The sequence below is a fragment of the Pseudophryne corroboree genome, chromosome 2 (assembly GCF_028390025.1).
Source record: "Pseudophryne corroboree isolate aPseCor3 chromosome 2, aPseCor3.hap2, whole genome shotgun sequence".
NCBI lineage: Eukaryota > Metazoa > Chordata > Amphibia > Anura > Myobatrachidae > Pseudophryne > Pseudophryne corroboree.
In genome coordinates, this window is record NC_086445.1 from 282,082,026 (window position 1) to 282,108,136 (window position 26,111).

The 26,111-nt window shown below is 48.6% G+C and overlaps 1 protein-coding gene across 7 annotated transcripts in view; it reads right to left on the minus strand.

The window, feature by feature from the left end:
- DGKH (diacylglycerol kinase eta) overlaps positions 1-26,111 on the minus strand; it is a 642,901-nt gene that overhangs the window by 124,760 nt on the left and 492,030 nt on the right. The gene's annotated exons all lie outside the window — the stretch shown is intronic.

The window sequence follows — 26,111 nt, forward strand, 5'->3', positions numbered from 1 at the left end:
ACACTTCACACTTCGGTCACTGAGGGTGCAGGGCGCTGGGGGGGGGCGCCCTGAGACGCAATAAAAACACCTTGGATGGCAAAAAAAATGCATCACATATAGCTCCTGGGCTATATGGATGCATTTAACCCCTGCCAGAATCCATAAAAAAGCAGGAGAAAAGTCCGCGAAAAAGGGGCGGAGCCTATCTCCTCAGCACACTGGCGCCATTTTCCCTCACAGCTCCGTTGGAGGGAAGCTCCCTGTCTCTCCCCTGCAGTCACTACACTACAGAAAGGGTTAAAAAAAAAGAGAGGGGGGCACTAATTAGGCGCAGTATTAACTATACAGCAGCTATAAGGGGAAAAACACTTATATAAGGTTATCCCTGTATATATATAGCGCTCTGGTGTGTGCTGGCAAACTCTCCCTCTGTCTCCCCAAAGGGCTAGTGGGGTCCTATCCTCTATCAGAGCATTCCCTGTGTGTGTGCTGTATGTCGGTACTTTTGTGTCGACATGTATGAGGAGAAAAATGATGTGGAGACGGAGCAGATTGCCTTTAATAGTGATGTCACCCCCTAGGGGGTCGACACCTGAGTGGATGAACTGTTGGAAGGAATTACGTGACAGTGTCAGCTCTGTATAAAAGACAGTGGTTGACATGAGACAGCCGGCTACTCAGCTTGTGCCTGTCCAGACGTCTCATAGGCCGTCAGGGGCTCTAAAGCGCCCGTTACCTCAGATGGCAGATATAGACGCCGACACGGATACTGACTCCAGTGTCGACGGTGAAGAGACGAATGTGACTTCCAGTAGGGCCACACGTTACATGATTGAGGCAATGAAAAATGTTTTACACATTTCTGATAATACGAGTACCACCAAAAAAGGGGTATTATGTTCGGTGAGGAAAAACTACCTGTAGTTTTCCTGAATCTGAGAAATTAAATGAGGTGTGTGATGATGCGTGGGTTTCCCCCGATAACAACGGATAATTTCTAAAATGTTATTGGCATTATATCCTTTCCCGCCAGAGGTTAGGGTGCGTTGGGAAACACCCCCTAGGGGGGATAAAGCGCTCACACGCTTGTAAGGGCTCTACCTTCGCCTGAGATGGCCGCCCTTAAGGATCCTGCTGATAGAAAGCAGGAGGGTATCCTAAAAGGTATTTACACACATACTGGTGTTATACTGCGACCAGCAATCGCCTCAGCCTGGATGTGCAGTGCTGGGTTGGCGTGGTCGGATTCCCTGACTGAAAATATTGATACCCTAGATAGGGACAGTATATTTTTGCCTATAGAGCATTTAAAAGATGCATTTTTATATATGCGTGATGCACAGCGGAATATTTGCCGACTGGCATCAAGTCTAAGCGCGTTGTCCATTTCTACCAGTAGAGGGTTATGGACACGTCAGTGGTCAGGTGATGCGTATTCCAAACGGCATTTGGAAGTATTGTTTTATTAAGGGAGGAGTTATTTGGGGTCGGTCTTTCAGACCTGGTGGCCACGGCAACAGCTGGGAATTCCACGTTTGTACCCCAGGTCGCCTCTCAACATGAGAAGACGCCGTATTATCAGGCGCAGTCTTTTCGTGGACAAGCGGGCAAAAGGTTCCTCATTTCTGCCCCGTGACAGAGGGAGAGGAAAAAGGCTGCAGAAATCAGCCAGTTCCCAGGAACAGAAACCCTCTCCCGCCTCTGCCAAGCCCTCAGTATACGCTGGGGCTTTACAAGCAGAATCAGGCACGGTGGGGGGCCCGTCTCAATGAATTTCAGCGCGCAGTGGGCTCACTCGCAAGTAGACCCCTGGATCCTTCAGGTGATATCTCAGGGGTACAAATTAGAATTCGAGACGTCTCCCCCTCGCCGTTTCCTAAAGTCGGCTTTACCGATGTCTCCTTCTGACAGGGAGACAGTTTTGGAAGCCATTCACAAGCTGTATTCCCAGCAGGTGATAATCAAGATACCCCTCCTGCAACAGGGAACGTGGTATTATTCCACACTGTTGTGGTACCGAAGCCGGACGGCTCAGTGAGACCGATTCTAAATCTACAATCTTTGAACACTTACATACAGAGGTTCAAATTCAAGATTGAGTCACTCAGAGCAGTGATTGCGAACCTGGAAGAAGGGGACTACATGATGTCTTGGGACATCAAGGATGCTTACCTTCATGTCAAAATGTACCCTTCTCACCAAGGGTACCTCAGGTTTATGGTACAGAACTGTCACTATCAGTTCAGACGCTGCCGTATGGATGGTCCACGGCACCCCGGGTCTTTACCAAGGTAATGGCCGAAATGATGATATTCCTTCGAAGGAAGTGAATTTTAGTTATCCCTTACTTGGACAATTCCCTGATAAGGGTAAGATCCAGGGAACAGTTGGAGGTCGGTGTAGCACTATCTCAGGTAGTGTTGCGGCAGCACGATTGGATTCTCAATATTCCAAAATCGCACCTGGTTCCGACGACGTGTCTTCTGTTCCTAGGGATGATCCTGGACACAGTCCAGAAAAAGGTGTTTCTCCCGGAGGAGAAAGCCAGGGAGTTATCCGAGCTAGTCAGGAACCTCCTAAAACCGAGACAAGTCTCAGTGCATCAATGCACAAGGGTTATGGGTAAAATGGTGGCTTCCTACGAAGCAATCCCATTCGACAGATTCCACGCACCAGTGGGACCTGCTGGACAAATGGTCTGGGTCGCATCTTCAGATGCATCAGCGGATAACCCTGTCACCAAGGACAAGGGTGTCCCTCCTGTGGTGGTTGCAGAGTGCTCATCTTCTAGAGGGCCGCAGATTAGGCATTCAGGACTGGGTCCTGGTGACCACGGATGCCAGCCTGCGAGGCTGGGGAGCAGTCACACAGGGAAGGAATATCCAGGGCTTATGGTCAAGCCTGGAGACATCACTTCACATAAATATCCTGAAGCTAAGGGACATTTACAATGCTCTAAGCTTAGCAAGACCTCTGCTTCAAGGTCAGCCGGTGTTGATCCAGTCGGAAAACATCACGGCAGTCACCCACGTAAACAGACAGGGTGGCACAAGAAGCAGGAGGGCAATGGCAGAAGCTGCAAGGATTCTTCGCTGGGCGGAAAATCATGTGATAGCACTGTCAGCAGTATTCATTCCGGGAGTGGACAACTGGGAAGCAGACTTCCTCAGCACGACCTCCACCCGGGAGAGTGGGGACTTCACCCAGAAGTCTTCCACATGATTAAAAACTCGACAGGTATTGCGCCAGGTCCAGGGACCCTCAGGCAATAAGCTGTAGACGCTCTGGTAACACCGTGGGTGTACCAGTCAGGGTATGTGCTCCCTCCTCTGCCTCTCATACCCAAGGTACTGAGATTGATAAGATGGGGAGGAGTAAGCTCTATATTCGTGGTTCCGGATTGGCCAAGAAGAACTTGGTAACCGGAACTTCAAGAGATGCTCACGGAAGATCCGTGGCCTCTACCTCTAAGAAGGGACCTGCTCCAGCAAGGACCCTGTCTGTTCCAAGACTTACCGCGGCTGCGTTTGACGGCATGGCGGTTGAACGCCGGATCCTGAAGGAAAAAAGGCATTCCAGATGAAGTCATCCCTATCCTGATCAAAGCCAGGAAGGATGTAACAGCAAAAACATTATCACCGCAATTGGCGAAAATATGTTGCGTGGTGCGAGGCCAGTAAGGCCCGACGGAGGAAATTCAACTGGGTCGATTCCTACATTTCCTGCAAACAGGAGTGTCTATGGGCCTGAAATTGGGGTCCATTAAGGTTCAAATTTCGGCCCTGTCAATTTTCTTCCAAAAAAGAACTAGCTTCAGTCCCTGAAGTTCAGACGTTTGTAAAAGGGGTACTGCATATACAGCCTCCTTTTGTGCCTCCAGTGGCACTTTGGGATCTCAATGTAGTTTTGGGTTCCAAAAGTCACATTGGTTTGAACCACTTAAATCTGTGGAGTTAAAATATCTCACATGAAAAGTGGTCATGCTGTTGGCCCTGGCCTGGGCCAGGCGCGTGTCAGAATGGGCGGCTTTATCCTGAAAAAGCCCTTATCTGATTTTCCATTCGGACAGGGCGGAATTGAGGACTCGTCCTCAGTTTCTCCCCAAGGTGGTTTCAGCGTTTCACCTGAACCAACCTATTGGTGGTGCCTGCGGCTACTAGGGACTTGGAGGCCTCCAAGTTGCTAGACGTTGTCAGTGCCCTGAAAATATATGTTTCCAGGACGGCTGGAGTCAGGAAATCTGACTCGCTGTTTATCCTGTATGCACCCAACAAGCTGGGTGCTCCTGCTTCTAAGCAGACTATTGCTCGTTGGATTTGTAGTACAATTCAGCTGGCACATTCTGTGGCAGGCCTGCCACAGCCAAAAATCTGTAAATGCCCACTCCACAAGGAAGGTGGGCTAATCTTGGGCGGCTGCCCGAGGGGTCTCGGCTTTACAACTTTGCCGAGCAGCTACTTGGTCAGGAGCAAATACGTTTGTAAAAATAAGAATTTACTTACCGATAATTCTATTTCTCGGAGTCCGTAGTGGATGCTGGGGTTCCTGAAAGGACCATGGGGAATAGCGGCTCCGCAGGAGACAGGGCACAAAAAAGTAAAGCTTTTACCAGATCAGGTGGTGTGCACTGGCTCCTCCCCCTATGACCCTCCTCCAGACTCCAGTTAGGTACTGTGCCCGGACGAGCGTACACAATAAGGGAGGCAATTTGAATCCCGGGTAAGACTCATACCAGCCACACCAATCACACCGTACAACTTGTGATCTAAACCCAGTTAACAGTATGATAACAGAAAGAGCCTCTTAAAGATGGCTCCTTAACAATATAACCCGAATTTGTTAACAATAACTATGTACAGTATTGCAGATAATCCGCACTTGGGATGGGCGCCCAGCATCCACTACGGACTCCGAGAAATAGAATTATCGGTAAGTAAATTCTTATTTTCTCTATCGTCCTAAGTGGATGCTGGGGTTCCTGAAAGGACCATGGGGATTATACCAAAGCTCCCAAACGGGCGGGAGAGTGCGGATGACTCTGCAGCACCGAATGAGAGAATTCCAAGTCCTCTTTTGCCAGGGTATCAAATTTGTAGAATTTTACAAACGTGTTTTCCCCCGACCACGTAGCTGCTCGGCAGAATTGTAATGCCGAGACCCCTCGGGCAGCCGCCCAAGATGAGCCCACCTTCCTTGTGGAATGGGCCTTAACAGATTTAGGCTGTGGCAGGCCTGCCACAGAATGAGCAAGTTGAATTGTGTTACAAATCCAACGAGCAATCGTCTGCTTAGAAGCAGGGGCACCCAACTTGTTGGGTGCATATAGTATCAACAGCGAGTCAGATTTTCTGACTTCAGCCGTCCTTGAAATGTATATTTTTTAAGGCTCTGACAACGTCCAACAACTTGGAGTCCTCCAAGTCGCCAGTGGCCGCAGGCACCACAATAGGTTGGTTCAGGTGAAACGCTGATACCACCTTAGGGAGAAAATGCGGACGAGTCCTCAGTTCTGCCCTATCCGAATGGAAGATTAGATAAGGGCTTTTATAAGATAAAGCCGCCAATTCAGATACTCTCCTGGCGGAAGCCAGGGCCAGTAACATAGTCACTTTCCATGTGAGATATTTAAAATCCACCTTTTTCAATGGTTCAAACCAATGGGATTTGAGGAAATCTAAAACTACATTTAGATCCCACGGTGCCACCGGAGGCACCACAGGAGGCTGTATATGCAGTACTCCTTTAACAAAAGTCTGTACCTCAGGAACTGAGGCCAATTCTTTTTGGAAGAATATTGACAGGGCCGAAATTTGAACCTTAATAGATCTCAATTTGAGACCCATAGACAATCCTGATTGTAGGAAATGTAGGAAACGACCCAGTTGAAATTCCTCCGTCGGAACACTCCGATCCTCGCACCACGCGACATATTTTCGCCAAATGCGGTGATAATGTTTCGCGGTGACTTCCTTCCTTGCCTTAATCAAGGTAGGAATGACTTCTTCTGGAATGCCTTTCCCTTTTAGGATCTGGCGTTCAACCGCCATGCCGTCAAACGCAGCCGCGGTAAGTCTTGAAAGAGACAGGGACCCTGTTGTAGCAGGTCCCTTCTCAGAAGCAGAGGGCACGGGTCGTCCGTGACCAACTCTTGAAGTTCCGGGTACCAAGTCCTTCTTGGCCAATCCGGAGCCACTAGTATTGTTCTTACTCCTCCTCACCGTATAATCTTCAATACCTTTGGTATGAGAGGCAGAGGAGGAAACACATATACTGATTTGTACACCCAAGGTGTTACCAGTGCGTCCACAGCTATTGCCTGTGGATCTCTTGACCTGGCGCAATACTTGTCCAGTTTCTTGTTGAGGCGAGACGCCATCATGTCTACCATTGGTCTTTCCCAACAGTTTACTAGCATGTGGAAGACTTCTGGATGAAGACCCCCCTCTCCCGGGTGAATATCGTGTCTGCTGAGGAAGTCTGCTTCCCAGTTGTCCACGCCCGGGAAGAACACTGCTGACAGTGCTATTACGTGATTCTCCGCCCAGCGAAGAATCTTGGTAGCTTCTGCCATTGCACTCCTGCTTCTTGTGCCGCCCTGTCTGTTTACATGGGCGACCGCCGTGATGTTGTCCGACTGAATCAACACCGGTTTTCCTTGCAGGAGTGGTTCCGCCTGGCTTAGAGCATTTTAGATTGCTCTTAGTACCAGAATGTTTATGTGAAGAGACTTTTCCAGGTTCGTCCATACCCCCTGGAAGTTTCTTCCTTGTGTGACTGCTCCCCAACCTCTCAGGCTGGCGTCCGTGGTCACCAGGATCAAATCCTGTATGCCGAATCTGCGGCCCTCCAATAGATGAGCCTTTTGCAACCACCACAGAAGATATACCCTTGTCCTTGGCGACAGGGTTATTCGCAGGTGCATCTGAGGATGCGACCCTGACCATTTGTCCAACAGATCCCTTTGGAAAATTCTTGCATGGAATCTGCCGAATGGAATTGCTTCGTAAAAAGCCACCATTTTTCCCAGGACTCTTGTGCATTGATGTACAGACACCTTTCCTGGTTTTAGGAGGTTCCTGACAGGTCGGATAACTCCTTGGCTTTTTCCTCGGGAAGAAAAACCTTTTTCTGAACCGTGTCCAGAATCATCCCTAGGAACAGCAGACGTATCGTCGGAAAACAGCTGCGATTCTTGGAATATTTAGAATCCAGTCGTGCCGTCGAAGAACTACTTTAGATAGTGCTCTTCCGACCTCCAACTGTTCTCTGGAACTTGCCCTTTTTAGGTCGTGCAAGTAAGGGATAATTTAGATGCCTTTTTTCTTTGAAGAAACATCTTTTCGGCCATTACCTTGGTAAAAAGGCCCGGGGTGCCGTGGATAATTCAAACGGCATCGTCTGAAACTGATATTGACAGTTCTGTACCACGAACCAGAGGTACCCTTGATGAGAAGGACAAAATTTGGACATGGAGGTAATCCTTGATGTCCAGGGACACCATATAGTCCCCTTTTTTCCGGTTCGCTATCACTGCTCTGAGTGACTTTATCTCGATTTGAACCTTTTATGTAAGTGTTCAAAACATTTTAGATTTAGACTATGTGTCACCAAGCCGTCTGGCTTCAGTACCACAATATAGTGTGGAAAAATAATACCCTTTTCCTTGTCGTAGGATGGGTACTTTGATTATCACCTGCTGGATATACAGCTTGTGAATTGTTTCCAATGCTGCCTCCCTGTCGGAGGGAGCCGTTGGTAAAGCAGACTTCAGGAACCTGCGAGGAGAAGATGTCTCGACTCTCCAATCTTTACCCCTGGGATAATACTCGTACGATCTAGGGGTCAACTTGCGAGTGATCCCACTGCGCCCTGAGACTCTTGAGACTACCCCCCCACCTTGAGTCCGCTTGCACGGCCCCAGCGTCATGCTGAGGACTTGGCAGACGCGGTGGAGGGCTTCTTTTCCTGGGAAAGGGCTGCCTGCTGCAGTCTACAGATATGACTGGCCTTTTGCCTGCATGCCCTCATGGGAAAGGAAAGATTGAGGCTGAAAAGACGGTGTCTTTTTTAGCTGAGATGTAACTTGGGGTAAAAAAGGTTGGATTTCCCAGCTGTTGCTGTGGTCCCCAGGTCCGATGGACCGACCCCCAAATAACTCCTTCCCTTTATACAGCAATACTTCCATCTGCCGTATGGGATCTGTATCACCTGACCACTGTCGTGTCCCTGACATCTTCTGGGAGATATGGACAACGCACTTATCTTGATGCCAGAGAGCAAATATCCCTCTGTGCATCTCACATACATATATATAGAATGCATCCTATTAAATGCTGTACATGAATAAAATATTTTTAGTCAGGGAATCCGACCAAGCCAACCCAGCACTGCATCTCCAGGCTGATGGCGATCGCTGGTCGCAGTATAACCACCGTATGTGTGTATATACTTTTTAGGATATTTTTCCAGCTTCCTATCAGCTGGCTCCTTGAGGGCGGCCGTATCTGGAGACGGTAACGCCACTTGATAAGCGTGTGAGCGCCTTATCACCCTAAGGGGTGTTTCCCAACGTACCCTAATTTCTGGCGGGAAAGGGTATAACGCCAATATTTGCTATCGGGGTAACCCTACGCATCATCACACACTTCATTTTATTTTATCTGATTCAGGAAAAACTACAGGTAGTTTTTTCACTCCCACATAATACCCTTTCTTGTGGTACTTGTAGTATCAGAAACACGTAACACCTCCTTCATTGCCCTTAACGTGTGGCCCTAATGAGAAATACGTTTGTTTATTCACCGTCGACACTGTATTCAGTGTCCGTGTCTGTGTCGACCGACTGAGGTAAATGGGCGTTTTTTTAAAAACCCCTGACGGTGTTTCTGAGACGCCTGGACCGGTCCTAATAGATTGTCGGCCGTCTCATGTCGTCAACCGACCTTGCAGCGTGTTGACATTCTCACGTAATTCTCTAAATAAGCCATCCATTCCGGTGTCGACTCCCTAGAGAGTGACATCACCATTACAGGCAATTTCTCCGCCTCCTCACCAACATCGTCCTCATACATGTCGACACACACGTACCGACACACAGCACACACACCGGGAATGCTCTGACAGAGGACAGGACCCACTAGCCCTTTGGGGAGACAGAGGGAGAGTCTGCCAGCACACACCAAAAACGCTATAATTATATAGGGACAACCTTATATAAGTGTTTCTCCCTTATAGCATCTTTTATATATATACAATATCGCCAAAATCAGTGCCCCCCCTCTCTGTTTTAACCCTGTTTCTGTAGTGCAGTGCAGGGGAGAGCCTGGGAGCCTTCTCTCCAGCTTTTCTGTGAGAGAAAATGGCGCTGTGTGCTGAGGAGATAGGCCCCGCCCCTTTTTCGGCGGGCTCGTCTCCCGCTATTTTTGAAGTTAGGCAGGGGTTAAATATCTCCATATAGCCTCTGTGGGCTATATGTGAGGTATTTTTTTGCCTCTAATAAGGTTTTTATTTGCCTCTCAGAGCGCCCCCCCCAGCGCTCTGCACCCTCAGTGACTGTTGTGTGAAGTGTGCTGAGAGGAAAATGGCGCACAGCTGCAGTGCTGTGCGCTACCTTTATGAAGACTCAGGAGTCTTCAGCCGCCGATTTTGGACCTCTTCTCTCTTCAGCGTCTGCAAGGGGGCCGGCGGCGCGGCTCCGGTGACCATCCAGGCTGTACCTGTGATCGTCCCTCTGGAGCTAGTGTCCAGTAGCCAAGCAGCAAATCCACTCTGCACGCAGGTGAGTTCACTACTTCTCCCCTAAGTCCCTCGTTGCAGTGATCCTGTTGCCAGCAGGACTCACTGTAAAGTAAAAAACCTAAGCTAAACTTTCTCTAAGCAGCTCTTTAGGAGAGCCACCTAGATTGCACCCTTCTCGTTCGGGCACAAAATCTAACTGGAGTCTGGAGGAGGGTCATAGGGGGAGGAGCCAGTGCACACCACCTGATCTGGTAAAAGCTTTACTTTTTTGTGCCCTGTCTCCTGCGGAGCCGCTATTCCCCATGGTCCTTTCAGGAACCCCAGCATCCACTTAGGACGATAGAGAAATTCTACAAAATTGATATCCTGGCTGAGGAGGACCTGGAGTTCTCTCATTTGGTGCTGCAGAGTCATCCGCACTCTCCCGCCCGTTTGGGAGCTTTGGTATAATCCCCATGGTCCTTACGGAGTCCCCAGCATCCACTTAGGACGTTAGAGAAAATAAGAATTTACTTACCGATAATTCTATTTCTCATAGTCCGTAGTGGATGCTGGGCGCCCATCCCAAGTGCGGATTGTCTGCAATACTTGTACATAGTTATTGTTACAAAAATCGGGTTATTATTGTTGTGAGCCATCTTTCAGAGGCTCCTCTGTTATCATGCTGTTAACTGGGTTCAGATCACAGGTTATACGGTGTGATTGGTGTGGCTGGTATGAGTCTTACCCGGGATTCAAAATCCTTCCTTATTGTGTACGCTCGTCCGGGCACAGTATCCTAACTGAGGCTTGGAGGAGGGTCATAGGGGGAGGAGCCAGTGCACACCAGATAGTCCTAAAGCTTTCTTTAGATGTGCCCAGTCTCCTGCGGAGCCGCTATTCCCCATGGTCCTTACGGAGTCCCCAGCATCCACTACGGACTATGAGAAATAGAATTATCGGTAAGTAAATTCTTATTTTTTCCCCCGGACCTATCCCCGCTATACGAGTAGGTTGTCTCTTTTCTTTTCTAGTTCTTCTTTCCTCTTTTCGTCTCACCGAACCCCTGATGGCCTTCTTCCCAGCCCTTTGCGCTAGTCGAGGTGTGGCCCTTGCTTTCAGCTGAGCTCGTTTTATCCTGATCCACCATGAAGCTAACTGTTCTGACTCTTAATGTAAACAGTCTCAACTCCCCCACCAAAAGAGCAATGGCTCTTCAATATTTCCACAGTCGTAAGTCTGATGTCATTATGCTACAAGAAACCCATCTCAAAATTCCCCATCCATCTCTCACGTCTAAATAATATCCTACAGTCTTTCATTCTTCAATGAATGCTAAACGTCGAGGCACCGCGAAATTGAACCATCATAATATGCTTATTACTATAAGCGATACTATCTCTGACCCACAGGGCCGCTTTCTTATTCTTACAGGAACATACAAACAAGCCCCAATCATTTTAGCCTCAGTTTATGCCCCTAACGGACAACAGGGTTTTCTGTTCGCCACCTTTTTCAATCGCCTTGCCCATTTACCCCAGGGACTCACTATTATCGGGGGTGACTTTAATACTATCTTGGACCCCAAGCTCGACAGATCCCACTCCCCTACTACTCCCCCCAGACACGCCAAAACATCTAAATCACTTCTCTCGCAACTAGCTCTACATGATCTATATGATGCATGGAAGATATTATACCACACCGCTAGAGGATACACGCACTATTCACCTCCCCATGACTTGCACACCTGCATAGATTATTTTCTTATTGATCGTGCCACTTCCCAAATCCTCCTCGGTGCAAATACCCTCCTTGTTCCCTGGTCTGATCATCTGGCTGTAGAATTGGAAATCTCCACCGATGTAGGCCCACGCCCTACCCGTCATTGGCGACTTAACGAGTCCCTCCTCTTAAAACAATCCAATGTTGAGGCCCTTACTACAGCTCTCACAGATTTTATCGCCTTCAATGCCACCCATGATATTCCCCCACATACTCTATGGGAAGTCCATAAGGCCACGCTTCGAGGTACCCTTATTAGTTTAGCAGCAACGTCTAAAAAGGCAGAAGTAGCTCGAATATTGGAACTTGAAAACTCATTAGCCTCCTTAACGAACCTCCACCACAGATACCCCAAACGGCGTACCTATTTAAAAATCCTTGCTATTAAGGGACAATTGTCACAAATTCTGTCAAAGAAAGCAGCACAGACCCTTCTATGGGTGCGGCAATCCTTTTATGAAAAGTCTAACAAGGCTGATACTCTATTAGCCCGTAAACTCCGCTAAACACACTCGCAATCGTATCCATACATTGAATTGTTTTAATGGTACTGCCACCCATGATCCTCAAGTAATGACTCAACAGTTCTGTCAATTTTATGAATCCCTTTACAATCTTTCTCGCAACCCCGCTGCCCCGCCCCCAGATCTTGCCTCACTCACCCGATACCTAAACTCCTGTTCCCTGCCCAAGTTGACCACGACTCAAATTCAAACCCTTAATACAGCGATCACTGATGAGGAAATTAGGACAGCTGTTAAATCGTTGCGCCGCTCTGCTGCACCAGGCCCTGACGGCTTCAGTGCCCTTTACTATAAGAAATTTACTGACTCCTGTCTTCCCATGCTTCGGCCCCTTTTCAACTCGCTGGAGGGCAGGACGCTCGATGACGCCACCACCAAGACCAGCAATATCGTTATCCCAGAACCACAGAGGGACCCTATGGAGATGGGCAATTATAGGCCAAACTCTCTCCTTAATGTGGATTTGAAACATTTTGCTAAAATCCTTGCTATGCGATAATCCCCTATACTACCATCCTTGGTCCATCCAGATCAAGTGGGTTTCATCCCCCAATAGACAGGCCTCTGACAACACGAGACGGTTGATCAATCTCATCCACATGGCGACGACCCGCTCACTGTCAACCCTGGTGGTGGCACTTGATGCTGAAAAGGCCTTCGACAGGGTTGCCTGGCCATTCTTGCAACAAACCCTGTGTAACATGGGATTTCAGGGTGCTTTCCTCCACGGGATTAACTCTCTTTATCATAACCCATCTGCTTCCGTACTGGTAAATGGCCTCTCCTCTGAACATTTTTACCACTCACTTGAGCTGTAATGGGAGTACCCCCTTAACTCCCATTACAGCTCTTGAATCCCTCTGTCAGCCCCGACAATCGTCTAAAGGACTCATATCATCAATATATCAAATTCTGCTAATCTACAATCAGCCCTCTAAAGAAGCTCATGAGATGGCCTGGGAAAATGACATTGCTGGAGCGAAATGCTCGATATCAGTACGTATTAAAGAAAATGCATATAAGCTCTATACTCGCTGGTACCTAGTCCCTACCCGAGTCCGTGCTATTTACCCTGACCCGCCAGACTTATGTTGGCATCAATGTGGCCAAAAAGGGACTTTCTTTCTCACGTCTGGTGGACATGTCCTGTTATATCTCAATATTGGAAGGAACTACATAGACTGATCAAAAATATTACTGACTTTGAAATGCCCTCTACACCTTTCTACTCGCTTTTAGCGAAGCCTATCGCCCACATACCACGACCAACGCACAAATTGATTAACCATATACTTAATACAGCTAAATGACAAATTGCTGCACACTGGAAATCCCCTGCTCCTCCCCCCTTCCCTGCAACTATCAATGCTATATGGTCAACATACAGGATGGAACGCATCTCTTCAGTAGTTCATGATACTGCGACTCAATTTGTTCGGGTTTGGTCACCTTGGACCACCTACTATGAGGCCGAACCTCCCTTGGCAACCACCTAATCTCACTCTGCTGATTGATAAAACTGCAATACTGTGCGCTAACACATCGACTGGCTACCACTCACTTCTTCTACACCGCTATCTATAATTCTTTTACTCCCATTTCTTTCTCACCCTCACTGTACCTCTTTCTCCCTCTCTTCATATTCACTTATTACTCATGTCTCCTTACTTGACCATCCCTGAAAATTCTATATACACCCTTTTTTTTTTGGTTGCCGTTATGGATGTTTTCAGGTGGTCAACCAGTTCATTCTTCTTCTTATAGAAAAAATATTACAATATGTTTCAGTATTTTGATATGTTACACCTTTACTGGTTTTACTGATGTTTGATTTAAATGTTGTAACATTTTTCTAAAAAAAAAAAAGAAAGTTAGCTTTTTGCAGGAGATTTCTATGAAAACGAACTTAATAATTAGGCCTCTTAGAGAGATAATGTGTCCTCTTCTAATCTACTGTGGAACTGCGTGTGTCTGCATTGGGAGCCAAGGGATGAGTGATGATTAATAAAATAAAATGGAGCCTGACAAAAAATAAGATTTTACTCACCGGTAAATCTATTTCTCGTAGTCCGTAGTGGATGCTGGGGACTCCGTAAGGACCATGGGGAATAGACGGGCTCCGCAGGAGACTGGGCACTCTAAAGAAAGATTTAGTACTACCTGGTGTGCACTGGCTCCTCCCTCTATGCCCCTCCTCCAGACCTCAGTTAAGGAAACTGTGCCCGGAAGAGCTGACATTACAAGGAAAGGATTTTGGAATCCAGGGTAAGACTCATACCAGCCACACCAATCACACCGTATAACTCGTGATAAACTTACCCAGTTAACAGTATGAACAACAAACAAGCATCACTCAACTGATGCCACATAACATAACCCTTTAGTAAGCAATAACTATATACACGTATTGCAGAAAGTCCGCACTTGGGACGGGCGCCCAGCATCCACTACGGACTACGAGAAATAGATTTACCGGTGAGTAAAATCTTATTTTCTCTAACGTCCTAGTGGATGCTGGGGACTCCGTAAGGACCATGGGGATTATACCAAAGCTCCCAAACGGGCGGGAGAGTGCGGATGACTCTGCAACACTGAATTAGCAAACGCAAGGTCCTCCTCAGCCAGGGTATCAAACTTGTAGAACTTTGCAAATGTGTTTGAACCCGACCAAGTAGCAGCTCGGCAAAGCTGTAATGCCGAGACCCCTCGGGCAGCCGCCCAAGAAGAGCCCGCCTTTCTTGTGGAATGGGCTTTCACTGACTTTGGATGCGGCAATCCAGCCGCAGAATGAGCCTGCTGAATCGTGCCACAGATCCAGCGAGCAATAGTTTGCATTGAAGCAGGAGCACCCAGCTTGTTGGATGCATACAGGATAAACAGCGAGTCAGTCTTCCTGACTCCAGCCATTCTGGTCACATAAATCTTCAAAGCCCGGACTACGTCAAGCAACTTGGAATCCTCCAAGTCACAAGTAGCCGCAGGCACCACAATAGGTTGGTTCAAATGAAAGGATGACACCACCTTTGGCAGAAATTGCGTACGAGTCGGCAATTCTGCCCTATCCATATGGAAAACCAGATAGGGGCTTTTACATGACAAAGCCGCCAATTATGACACACGCCTAGCCGAAGCTAAGGCCAACAGCATGACCACTTTCCACGTGAGATACTTTAGCTCCACGGTCTTAAGTGGCTCACACCAGTGGGATTTCAGGAAACTCAACACCACGTTAAGATCCCAAGGTGTCACTGGTGGCACAAAAGGGGGCTGAATATGCAGCACTCCCTTAACAAACGTCTGAACCTCAGGCAGTGAAGCCAGCTCCTTTTGGAAGAAAATGGATAGGGCCGAAATCTGGACCTTTATGGACCCTAATTTTAGGCCCATAGTCACTCCTGACTGTAGGAAGTGCAGGAATCGACCCAGCTGGAATTCCTCTGTAGGGGCCTTCCTGGCCTCACAGCAAGCAACATATTTTCGCCATATACGGTGATAATGCTTTGCTGTCACGTCCTTCCTAGCCTTTATCAGTGTAGGAATAACTTCATCCGGAATGCCTTTTTCCGCTAGGATCCCGCGTTCAACCGCCATGCCGTTAAACGCAGCCGCGGTAAGTCTTGGAACAGACAGGGCCCTTGTTGTAACAGGTCCTGTCTGAGAGGCAGAGGCCATGGGTCCTCTGTGAGCATTTCTTGCAATTCCGGGTACCAAGTCCTTCTTGGCCAATCCGGAACAATGAGTATTGTTCTCACTACTCTTTTTCTTACAATTCTCAGCACCTTTGGTATGAGAGGAAGAGGAGGAAACACATAGACCGACTGGAACACCCACATTGTTGCTAGTGCGTCCACAGCTATCGCCTGAGTGTCCCTTGACCTGGCGCAATACCTTTTTAGCTTTTTGTTGAGACGGTACGCCATCATGTCCACCTGTGGCAGTTCCCATCGATTTGCAATCTGCGTGAAGACTTCTTGATGAAGTTCCCACTCTCACGAGTGGGGGTCGTGCCTGCTGAGGAAGTCTGCTTCCCAGTTGTCCACTCCCGGAATGAACACTGCTGACAGTGCTAGTACATGATTCTCCGCCCAACAAAGAATCCTGGTGGCTTCTGTCATTGCCACCCTGCTTCTTGTGCCGCCTTGGCGGTTTACATGGGCCACTGCAGTGATGTTGTCTGACTGAATCAGCACTGGTTGGTTTCGAAGCAGAGGCTCCGCTTGACTCAGGGCGTTGTATATGGCCCTTAGTTCCAGGATATTGATGTGCAGACAAGTCTCCTGACTTGACCACATCCCCTGGAAGTTTCTTCCTTGAGTGACTGCCCCCCATCCTCGGAGGCTTGCATCCGTGGTCACCAGGACCCAGTCCTGTATGCCGAACCTGCGGCCCTCGAGGAGGTGAGCACTTTGCAGCCACCACAGAAGAGACACCCTGGAAGATGCGATCCGGACCACTTGTCCAACAGATCCCACTGAAAGATCCTCGCATGGAACCTGCCGAAGGGAATAGCTTCGTATGACGCCACAATCTTTCCCAGGACTCGCGTGCAGTGATGCACTGATACCTGTTTTGGTTTTAGGAGGCCTCTGACCAGAGTCACGAGCTCCTGAGCCTTCTCCTCCGGGAGAAACACCTTTTTCTGGTTTGTGTCCAGAATCATGCCCAGGAAGGGCAGACGCGTCGTAGGAATCAGCTGCGACTTTGGAATATTCAGAATCCAGCCGTGCTGTTGCAACACTTCCTGAGAGAGTGCTACGCTGATCAGCAACCGCTCCCTGGACCTCGCCTTTATGAGGAGATCGTCCAAGTATGGGATAATTGTAACCCCTTGCTTCCGAAGGAGCACCATCATTTCCGCCATCACCTTGGTAAATATTCTCGGTGCCGTGGACAGGCCAAACGGCAACGTCTGGAATTGGTAATGACAGTCCTGTACCACAAACCTGAGGTACTCCTGATGAGGTGGATAAATGGGGACATGCAAGTACGCATCCTTGATGTCCAGAGACACCATAAAATCCCCTTCCTCCAGGCTTGCAATGACCGCCCTGAGCGATTCCATCTTAAACTTGAATTTCTTCAGATAAATGTTCAGGGATTTTAAATTCAAAATGGGTCTGACCGAAACGTCCGGTTTCGGTACCACAAACATGGTGGAACAGTAACCCCCTCCCTGTTGAAGGAGGGGAACCTTCACTACCACCTGCTGGAGATATAGCTTGTGAATTGCTGCCAACACTACCTCCCTTTCCCTGGGGGAAGCTGGCAAGGCCGATTTTAGGTAACGGTGAGGGGGCGTCACCTCGAATTCCAGCTTGTATCCCTGAGACACAATTTGTATAGCCCAAGGATCCACCCGTGAGCGAACCCACTGGTGGCTGAAATTTTGAAGACGCGCCCCCACCGCTCCTGGCTCCGCCTGTGGAGCCCCAGCGTCATGCGGTGGATTTAGTGGAAGCCGGGGAGGACTTTTGTTCCTGGGAACTAGCTGCATGGTGCAGCTTTTTTCCTCTACCCCTGCCTCTGGCAAGAAAGGATGCACCTCTGACTTTCTTGCTTTTCTGTGAATGAAAGGACTGCATTTGGTAATACGGTGCTTTCTTTAGCTGTGAGGGAATATATGGCAAGAAATTTGACTTCCCAGCCGTAGCCGTGGAAACTAGGTCCGAGAGACCGTCCCCAAACAATTCCTCACCCTTATAAGGCAACACCTTCATGTGTTTTTTAGAGTCGGCATCACCTGTCCATCGCCGTGTCCATAAGACCCTTCTGGCAGAAATCGACATTGCGTTTATTCTAGAGCCCAGCAGGCAAATGTCCCTCTGGGCATACCGCATATATAGGACAGCGTCTTTGATATGTCCTAGGGTCAGTAAAATAGTCTCCCTGTCCAGGGTATCTAACTCCTCAGACAGAGTATCTGTCCATGCTGCTACAGCACTACACATCCAGGCCGCAGCAATTGCTGGCCTCAGAAGAGTACCAGAATGTGTATAAATGGACTTCAGGATCCCTTCCTGCTTCCTATCCGCAGGATCCTTTAGGGCGGCCGTATCCTGTGACGGCAGGGCCACCTTCTTAGATAAGCGCGTCAACGCTTTGTCTACCCTAGGGGAGGATTCCCAGCGTAACCTATCCGTTGGCGGGAAAGGATACGCCATAAGTAATCTTTTGGAAATCAGTACTTTCCTATCAGGGGAATCCCACGCTTTTTCACATAACTCATTTAATTCATGTGAAGGGGGAAAAGTCACTTCTTGCTTTTTCTCCCCAAACATATAAACCCTCTTGTCAGGGACAGGGTTTTCCTCCGATATGTGCAATACATCCTTCATTGCTATAATCATGTATCGGATGGCTTTAGTCATTTTAGGCTGCAACTTTGCATCATCGTCATCGACACTGGAGTCAGAATCCGTGTCAACCAACTGGGATAGTGGGCGCTTTTGAGACCATGACGGCCTCTGAGCTGTAGAATCAGACACGGGTTGAGACCCTGACTGATTATCCAACCTTTTATGCAAGGAGCTTACGTTATCATTTAACACCTTCCACATATCCATCCAATCAGGTGTCGGCGCCGTCGGCGGCGACACTACATTCACTTGCACTTGTTCTGCCTCCACGTAACCGTCCTCGTCAAACATGTCGACACAAACATACCGACACACCGCACACACACAGGGAATGCTCTAATTGAGGACAGGACACCACAAGGCCTTTTGGGGAGACAGAGAGAGAGTATGCCAGCACACACCCCAGCGCTATATAACCCAGGGATTACACAGTAACTTAGTGTTTACCCAGTAGCTGCTGTTTATGATAATTTGCACTTAAATTTATGTGCCCCCCCTCTCTTTTTACCCTTTTTCTACCTTGATACTGCAGGGGAAAGCCTGGGGAGCTTCCTCTCAGCGGAGTTGTGAAGAGAAAATGGCGCTGGTTAGTGCTGAGGAAGAAGGCCCCGCCCCCTCAGCGGCGGGCTTCTGTCCCAGGTCTGTGTAATAAAATGGCGGGGGCTCGTACATATATACAGTGCCCAGCTGTATATATGTGTCTTTTTGCCAAGAGGTATCCTAATTGCTGCCCAGGGCGCCCCCCCCCCCCCCTGCGTTCTGCACCCTACAGTGACCGGAGTGTGTGGGTAGTGTGGGCGCAATGGCGCACAGCTGCAGTGCTGTGCGCTACCTCATGTGAAGACAGGAGTCTTCTGCCGCCGATTTTGATGTCTTCTTGCTTCTGCCGGCTTCTGACTTCTGGCTCTGCGAGGGGGACGGCGGCGCGGCTCCGGGAACGGACGACCAAGGTTAAGATCCTGTGTTCGAACCCTCTGGAGCTAATGGTGTCCAGTAGCCTAAAAAGCGCAACCTAGCCGCAGTTAGTAGGTTTGCTTCTCTCCCCTCAGTCCCATGTAGCAGAGAGTCTGTTGCCAGCAGAAGCTCTCTGAAAATAAAAAAACCTAACTAAAATACTTTCTTATTAGCAAGCTCAGGAGAGCTCACTAAAAGCACCCAGCTCTGGCCGGGCACAGATTCTAACTGAGGTCTGGAGGAGGGGCATAGAGGGAGGAGCCAGTACACACCAGGTAGTACTAAATCTTTCTTTAGAGTGCCCAGTCTCCTGCGGAGCCCGTCTATTCCCCATGGTCCTTACGGAGTCCCCAGCATCCACTAGGACGTTAGAGAAATAGGGATACATGGCACGGTGAGACAACAGTACACCTTCCCTATATACTGTATACTAGAGCCACCAAATGTCACACACCTAAATATCATGCACACAGAGTTTAGTGGATGAGAGCAGCAAGCTCACTATAACAAGAATCTAGTATCACTATGGTAAGATTTTCATGGTCTAAATAAATTAAGCTGTAAATGTATATTTGTAAACAGAAAAAAATACCATCACGTAATATAGTTCCCAAGTTTGCTAAATCTGAATTATATAGTCAAAGACAGAAGCAATGTCTGACAGTACAGTCGTTTTCTGTCACCTAATGCAATAGAAGGGTGACTGGTAATATAGAAACTCATTAATCTGTGCTTATCTCACCTGTCACTCTCCGAGCTACATCTCACTACCTCACAATATAACTTTTTGCTTTTCATTCTTTTAAATACTCACGTTATCCTACAACTTACACTGAATACACTCTATAAAGGAAGATTGTTCTGCACGCATCCATAATAACTGCAGGCAACATCACACAATTCAACAGGTGTCACTGCCACGCAGCCCAATACAGCAGATGGTGGAGGGGAGAAGAGTAATAGCCTCCCTGTGATTAATGACCATGCTAGAAGATTGCAGGAACCATACATAGGAAAGCTAAAGCTCATGATAGTTTTTCCAAAGTTAATAATTATTAAAAAAAATGTATATGGCGTATGATGGGTATATCCTACACCATGGTGTGTTTATAATGACTATTCATTTTATTTTTAAGTGAATATGCTTCGTTCAGACAATTTAGAAACCTATATACACAAAGCCTCACGGTGTGAGCAACACTTGGAAACTGAAGTAAAAGTAATTTTGTACACACCAATCTATTCCTAGCGGCGCGGTTAACAGTTGTATCATTGTCACTTATTTATTATTTACAGGGAGGACCCTGCTATGAGAACAGTTTTCAGAAAAAAATAAGATTTTACTCACCGGTAAATCTATTTCTCGTAGTCCGTAGTGGATGCTGGGGACTCCGTAAGGACCATGGGGAATAGACTGCTCCGCAGGAGACTGGGCACATCTAAAGAAAGCTTTAGTACTATCTGGTGTGCACTGGCTCCTCCCCCTATGACCCTCCTCCAAGCCTCAGTTAGGACACTGTGCCCAGAAGAGCTGACAGTACAAGGAAAGGATTTTGAATCCCGGGTAAGACTCATACCAGCCACACCAATCACACCGTATAACTCGTGATAGGAACCCCGGTTAACAGTATGATAACAATGGAACCTCTGAATAGATGGTTCGCAATAACAACCCGATTTGTGTAACAATAACTATTTACAAGTATTGCAGACAATCCGCACTTGGGATGGGCGCCCAGCATCCACTACGGACTACGAGAAATAGATTTACTGGTGAGTAAAATCTTATTTTCTCTGATGTCCTAGTGGATGCTGGGGACTCCATAAGGACCATGGGGATTATACCAAAGCTCGCAAACGGGCGGGAGAGTGCGGATGACTCTGCAGCACCGAATGAGAGAACTCCAGGTCCTCCTCAGCCAGGGTATCAAATTTATAAAATTTTGCAAACGTGTTTGCCCCTGACCATGTAGCAGCTCGGCCAAGTTGTAAAGACGAGACCCCTCGGGCAGCCGCCCAAGATGAGCCCACCTTCCTTGTGGAATGGGCTTTTAGAGATTTAGGCTGCGGTAGTCCCACCGCAGAATGCGCAAGCTGAATAGTGCTACAAATCCAGCGCGCTATAGTCTGCTTAGAAGCAGGAGCACCCAGCTTGTTGGGTGCATCTAGGATAAACAGCTAGTCAGTTTTCCTGACTCCAGCCGTCCTGGAAATATAATTTTTCAGGGCCCTGACTACGTCCAGTAACTTGGAATCCTCCAGGTCCCTAGTAGCCGCAGGCACCACAATAGGTTGGTACAAGTGAAAACCTGATACCACCTTCGGGAGAAAGTGAGGACGAGTCCTCAACTCTGCCCTATCCATATGGAAAGTCAGGTAAGGGCTTTTTTATGACAAAGCCGCCAATTCTGACACATGCCTGGCCGAAGCCAGAGCCAACACATGACCACTTTTCATGTGAGATATTTCAAATCCACGGTTTTAAGTGGCTCAAACCAATGTGATTCCAGGAACTCCAAAACCACATTGAGATCCCAAGGTGCCACTGGGGCACAAAGAAGGGGCTGAATATGCAGCACTCCCTGACAACGTCTGAACTTTAGGCTGACATCCTTCCTGGCTTTGATCAGGATAAGAATGACTTCCTCCGGAATGCCTTTTACACTCAGGATCCGGTGTTCAACCGCCATGCCGTCAATGCAGCCGCGGTAAGTCTTTGAACAGACAGGGCCCCTGCTGCAGCAGATCCTGTCTGAGTGACAGAGGCCATGGGTCCTCTGAGATCATCTCCTGAAGTTCCAGGTACCAAGTCCTTCTTGGCCAATCCGGAACAATGAGTATAGTTCTTACTCCTCTTTTTCTTATTATCCTCAGTACCTTGGGTATGAGAGGGAGAGGAGGGAACACATAAACCGACTGGTACACCCGCGGTGTCACTAGAGCGTCCACAGCGATCGCCTGAGGTTCTCTTGACCTGGCGCAATATCTTTTTTATTGAGGCGGGACGCCATCATGTCCACCTGTGGTCTTTCCCAACGGTTTACCAGCATTTGGAAGACTTCTGGATGAAGTCCCTATTCTCCCGGGTGGAGTCTGCTGCGGAAGTCTGCTTCCCAGTTGTCCACTCCCGGAATAAACACTGCTGCCAGTGCTACCACATGATTTTCCGCCCAACGGGGAATCCCTGTGGCTTCTGCCATCGCCCTCCTGCTTCTTGTGTCGCCCTGCCTGTTTACATGGGCGAGCGCCGTGATGTTGTCTGATTGGATCAGTACGGCTGGTGAAGCAGGGGCCTTGTTTTGCTTAGGGCCTTGTAAATGGCTCTTATCTCCAGAAAATTTATGTTAAGTGAAAAACTCCTGTTTGGACATAGTCCTTGGAATTTTATTCCCTGTGTGACTGCACCCCAGCCCCGAAGGCTGGCATCCGTGGTCACCAGGACCCAGTCCTGTATTCCGAATCTGCGGCCCTCTAGTAGATGAGCCCTCTGCAGCCACCACCGCAGCGACACCCTGGTTCTTGCCGACCGGGTTATCCGCTGCTGTATCTGGAGATGGGACCCGGACCATTTGTCCAACAGGTCCCAGTGGAAAATCCTTGCGTGGAACTTTCCGAATGGAATTGCTTCGTACGAAGCTACCATTTTTCCCAGGACTCGTGTGCATTGATGTACCGACACCTGTCCCGGTCTTAGGAGGTTTCTGACTAGAGATGACAACTCCTCGGCTTTTTCCATTGGAAGAAACACTTTCTTCTGGTCTGTTTCCAGAATCATTCCCAGGAACAGGAGACGTGTCGTCGGGACCAGCTGTGACTTTGGAATTGAGAATCCAGTCCTGCTGTCGCAGTACTTCCCGAGAAAGTGCTACCCCCTTTCCAACTGTTCCTTGGACCTCGCCTTTATCAGGAGATCGTCCAAGTACGGGATAATTAAAACTTCCTTCTTGCGAAGGAGTATCATCATTTCGGTCATTACCCATGGTAAAGACCCTCGGTGCCGTGGATAATCCAAACGGCAGCGTCTGGAACTGATAGTGACAGTCCTGTACCACAATCTTGAGGTACTCCTGGTGAGGAGGGTAAATGGGGACATGCAGGTAAGTATCCTTGATGTCCAGAGAGACCCTGTAATCCCCCTCGTCCAGGATATCAATAATCGCCCTGAGCGATTCCATCTTGAACTTGAATCTTTTGTTATATGTGTTCAAGGATTTTAAAGTTAAGATGGGTCTCACCGAACCGCCCGGTTTCGGTACCACGAACATTGTGGAAAAGTAACCCTTTTCCTGTTGAAGGAGGGGTAACTTGATAATCACTTGCTGTGAATACAGTTTTTGGATAGCCACCAACACTGCCTCCCTGGCAGAGGGAGTTGCCGGTAAGGCAGATTTTAGGAAACGGCGGGGGGGAGACGTCTCGAATTCCAGCCTGTACCTCTGAGATACTGTTTGAAGAACCCAGGGATCCACCTGTGAGAGAGCCCACTGTGCGCTGAAATTTCTGAGACGGGCCCCCACCGTACCCGGGTCCGCCTGAGCAGCCCCAGCGTCATGCTGTGGGCTAACCGGACGCAGGGGAGGACTTCTGCTCCCGGGAACTAGCTGTGTGCTGCAGCTTTTTCCCTCTACCTTTTCCTCATGGCAGAAAGATGAGCCTCTAGCCCTCTACTTTTCTGGGGCCGAAGGGACTGTACCTGATAATACAGTGCTTACTTTTGCTGTGGGGTAGCTTGTGGCAAAAGCTTTGATTTCCCAGCCGTAGCTGTGGAAACGAGGTCTGAAAGACCATCCCCCAAACAGTTCCACCCCCTTCTAGGGCAAACTTCCATGTGCCGTTTTGAACCGGCATCGCTCGACCATTGCCGAGTCCATAACCCCCGTCTGGCGGCAATGGTTTTACATAGCGCTTATTAGTGATGCCAGTCGGCAAATATCCCTTTGTGCATCACGCATGTATAAGACAGCGTCTTTTATATGCTCTATTTTCAGCAAAATATTGTCCCTATCTATAGTATAAATATTATCCGACAGGGAATCTGACCACGCAGCTGCCGCACTGCACATCCATGCCGAGGCAATAGCAGGTCTCAATATAATGCCCGTGTGTGTGTATATAGCTTTAAGGGTAGTTTTCTGCTTTCTATCAGCAGGTCCTTCAGGGCGGCCGTATCCGAGACGGTAGTGCCACCTTTTTTAATAAGCGTGTAACCGCTTTATCTACCCTAGGGGTTATTTCCCAACGTGACCTATCCTCTGGCAGAAAAGGGTACGCTGCTTAGAAATTATAAATTTCTTATCGGGGGAAGTCCACGCTTCCTCACACACCTCATATCAATTTCTCAGATGCAGGAAAACTACTGGTAGTTTTCTGTCACCAAACATAATACCCTTTTTTGTGGTATCTGGGGTATTATCAGAAATGTGTAATACATTTTTCATTGCCTCAATCATGTAACGGGTGGCCCTATTGGAAGGTACACTAGTCTCATCGTCGTCGACACTGGAGTCGGTATCCGTGTCAACATCTGTGTCTGCCATCTGAGGTAGCGGGCGTTTTAGAGCCCCTGATGACATGTGAGATGCTTGGACAGGCACAAGCTGAGCAGCCGGCTGTCCTATGTCGTCAAACCTGTTATGTAAAAAGTTGACACTGTCACGTAATTCCTTCCATAAGTCCATCCACACCGGTGTCGACCCCGCAGGGGGTGACATCCCATTCACAGGCATTTGCTCCGCCTCCACATCATTATCCTCATCATACATGTCGACACAGCAGTACCGACACACAGCACACACACAGGGAATGCTCTGACAGAGGACAGGACCCCACAAAGCCCTTTGGGGAGACAGAGGGAGAGTATGCCAGCACACACCAGAGCGCTATATATCACAGGGATATCACCTATAGAGAGTATTTTCCCTTATAGCTGCATAATATATATATATATATATATATATATATATATATATACTGTATATACTGCGCCTAATTTGTGCCCCCCCTCTCTTTTTAACCCTTTTCTGTAGTGCAGGACTGCAGGGGAGAGCCAGGGAGCGATCCCTCCAGCAGAGCTGTGAGGGAAAATGGCGCCAGTGTGCTGAGGGAGATGGCCCCGCCCCTTTTTCGGCGGGCTTACTCCCGCTATTGTAAAAGTTCTGGCAGGGGTTAATAAACACCTATATAGCCCCTGGGGCTATATATGGTGTCAGTTCGCCAGCCAAGGTGTTAATATTGCTGCTCAGGGCGCCCCCCCCCAGCGCCCTGCACCCATCAGTGACCGCAGTATGTGGTGTGCATGAGGAGCAATGGCGCACAGCTGCAGTGCTGTGCGCTACCTTGGAGAAGACAGAAGTCTTCAGCCGCCGATTTTCCGGACCACCTTCTTGCTTCTGGCTCTGTAAGGGGGACGGCGGCGCGGCTCCGGGAACGGACGACGAGGTCGGGTCCTGTGTTCGATCCCTCTGGAGCTAATGGTGTCCAGTAGCCTAAGAAGCCCAAGCTACCACCACTTAGGTAGGTTCGCTTCTTCTCCCCTTAGTCCCTCGGTGCAGTGAGCCTGTTGCCAGCAGGTCTCACTGAAAATAAAAAACCTAAACTATACTTTCTTTCTAGGTGCTCAGGAGAGCCCCTAGTGTGCATCCAGCTCAGCCGGGCACAGAAATCTAACTGAGGCTTGGAGGAGGGTCATAGGGGGAGGAGCCAGTGCACACCAGATAGTCCTAAAGCTTTCTTTAGATGTGCCCAGTCTCCTGCGGAGCCCGTCTATTCCCCATGGTCCTTACGGAGTCCCCAG